At 42.6% G+C, this 2944-nt stretch overlaps 1 pseudogene; it reads left to right on the top strand.

The window, feature by feature from the left end:
• The first annotated feature begins 1129 nt into the window (after nucleotides 1-1129).
• On the top strand, nucleotides 1130-2562 carry LOC101841491 (annotated as a pseudogene).
• Nucleotides 2563-2944: the final 382 nt, after the last annotated feature.

The raw sequence follows: 2944 nt of genomic DNA, 5'->3' as shown, positions 1-2944 counted from the left end.
TCTCTGCAAATAAAGCCTTGTGCTTGTGATTTGCCATTATAAGTAGAATAATATATATAATTGCATTATATTTATATCGTTTTGATGACTATGTCTGTGAATTCCATTCTGTACACTCTAGACATTTTATACTATGATTGCAAACATCTGTAATTATCCATGATTTGTTAAAGCCACAAGAATTGCTTTGTACACAAATTTTCTTATTGAATAGTGTATGTTTGTTTTATTGTTAACAATAGAGAATTGCATTGACTGGATTTATGTCAACTTGACAAAAGCTACAGTATCTAAAGGGAAGGAACCTCAGTTGAGAAAATGCCTCCATTTTCTGGCTCTTGGCATATTCCAAATTAGTGATTGATAGAGGTTGGCTCATCCAATAAAATATGGTACCATGCATGGGCTGGTTATCCTGTGTTCTATGAGAAGCAGCCTGACCAAGCCATGGTGAGAGAGCCAGTAAGTCACACTCACCCATGGCCTCTGCATCAGCTCCTGCTTCCAGAATCCTGCTTGGGTTCCTATTCTGACTTCTTTGAATGATGAACAGTGATGTGGAAGTGTCAGCCAAATAAACCCTTTCCACTCAGATTTGCTTTTGGTCCCAATGTTTCATCATAGCAGTCAAAACCCTTATGAAAACAAGAATATACATATCAGAAGTACTATCCTGCGAAGACTATATGGCCAAGAATCCACAGTTTCTACTTTTTTCTTTCCATGCAATTACCTGATGTTGTCTCTGTGCTCAGGTTACCAAGTTCGATTCACATCTGGAGTGAAGTGAGGTGGATGATCCCAATATTAAGTAACAGTTTGGCTGATAGCTTGGTGTTTTTGTGGGACTCCTAACAGTGGAAGTGGGTGTATCTCTGACCCTTGTGTTAGGACTCTAGGGACTCTCCCCCCTTCAGGGTTACCTTTTCCAGCCTTGATAAGGGCTTTTGTTTTGTCACATTGCATCTTGTTTTGTCATGTTTGACTATAATCATGAGACCTACTCTCAGATGAATGTTTGCAATTGTTTTCAACTCTCCCAGCTCACGCTGTGATCCCAACTTCATGCAGGGCTGTGCTCCTGCAATGTGCTGCTCCCTTATTTTCCAGAATTGTTTTGATTATAAAGATGAATTGGTCAGTCCCTGCAGCAGTCGATGCTGTGGGCCAGTCTTCAGCCAGTGGCTTGGACCACCTTGGGCAGGTATCTGAGGCAGGCTTGATGAGGTGGGAGCTCTGGAGCCCCTCAGGGTTCGGCAGTGGTGTCTCCATTGGTGCTGGCCAGTAACATCCATGTGCTGTGAGGACTCTTCCACCACTCCAAGGAGACAGTTTGGAGTTCCTGGATAGCGTGCCTTGGGAGTAGCTGGTAATAATTGAATCCCATCTCTAGGGTTTTTTGTAGGCACACCAAGAGCTTGAACAGTTCCAATAAGGAAGAGTTTGACTGCCATATCCTCGATGAAATCTTTACTGCCAAGGACATTCTGAACCAAAGAATTAATGAAGTCTATTACTCTGATGACAAGGATGCTTTTTATGTTGTGGTCCTTGGAGACATTCAGAAGAAACCCCTGAGATGACTAAAAGCTCTCCCCCGGGACACTCCCTTTTATGCAATCAAAATTAATGATAACGAGCCATAGTGAACACCCTAGCCACCACTGAGACAGGTTTTGACTATGCAAGCAAGACTGAAATACTGTTGGTGCAGGGGCTCAGGGTGTCTCCTGAGAGGATTATCTATGCAAATCCTTGTAAACAAGTGTCTCAGATCAAGTATGCAGCCAGTAATGGAGTCCAGATGATGAATTTTGACAGTGAGATGGAGTTGAGGAAGGTCACCCGAGCACATCCAAAGGCCAAGTTGGTTTTGGGGATTGCCACTGACTATTCCAAAGCAGTTTGTATCCTCGGTGTTAAGTTTGTTGCCACACTCAGAACCAGCAGGCTTCTCTTGGAATGGGCAAAAGAGCTAACTATTGATGTCATCAGTGTCAGTTTCCACGTGGGAAGTGGATGTACTGACCCTGAGACCTTCTTCCAGGCCCTGTCGGATGCCTGCTGGGTCTTTCACATGGGGACAGAAGTTGATTTCAGCATGTATCTGCTTGATATTGGTGGTGGCTTTCCTGGATTTGAGGATGTGAAGCTTAAATTTGAAGAGATCACCAGTGTTATCAACCCAGCTCTAGACAAGCACTTCCTGCCAGACACTGGAGTGAGAATTATAGCTGAGCCAGGCAGATAGATAGCTTTCATACTGGTGGTCAGTATCATTGCCAAATAAAAATCGTGTGGAAGGAGCAGACAGGTTCTGATGATGAAGATGAGTTAAGTGAGCAAACCTTCATGTATTACGTGAATGGCAGAGCATGTGGATAATTTAACTGCATTCTTTATGATCATGCACACGTGAAGCCCCTGTTGCTGAAGAGACCCAACCCAGATGAGAAGTATGGCTCAACCAGCGTCTGGGGACCAATGTACAATGGTACAGTGGCTGAGCAAGCATTTGTAGCTTGTACATTTGGCAGAATAGGCCAAAAGCTAATGTTGTGACCCATTTTGAAAATAAGCTATCTTGAAATAAAAAATAATAAAGATGAATTATTTTTACTTTGATGGAAAAAATAAATGACAATTTCAAGATTCTGAGCTCCCCCTGGACATAGGTGAAGCCAAATTCCTTTCCTTCTGAGAACAAACTTATGGTCATTCTTTCTCAAAGCTCAAATCTATATGGACTAATGGTAAGGTACAGTATCCACATCCTGCCTAGAGTATTATGGAAAGGATATCTGGAAGGGAGGTCTAAGCCCTTTGCTAAAAAATAGGAAAGCAAAGAGCAAATGCCAGGTTGGCTCAAATTGCTTAGCTCCCTCTCAGTTGATTCTCGAATTGACTACTTGAAGAATTCCAGGATAGCACTGGATGTAAGAGA

Source organism: Mesocricetus auratus, unplaced genomic scaffold (assembly GCF_017639785.1).
Source record: "Mesocricetus auratus isolate SY011 unplaced genomic scaffold, BCM_Maur_2.0 Super-Scaffold_4256, whole genome shotgun sequence".
In the NCBI taxonomy this organism is placed as follows: Eukaryota; Metazoa; Chordata; class Mammalia; order Rodentia; family Cricetidae; genus Mesocricetus; species Mesocricetus auratus.
The sequence above is the reverse complement of the archived record's forward strand: the minus strand, read 5'-3'. Positions and strand labels throughout refer to the sequence as shown.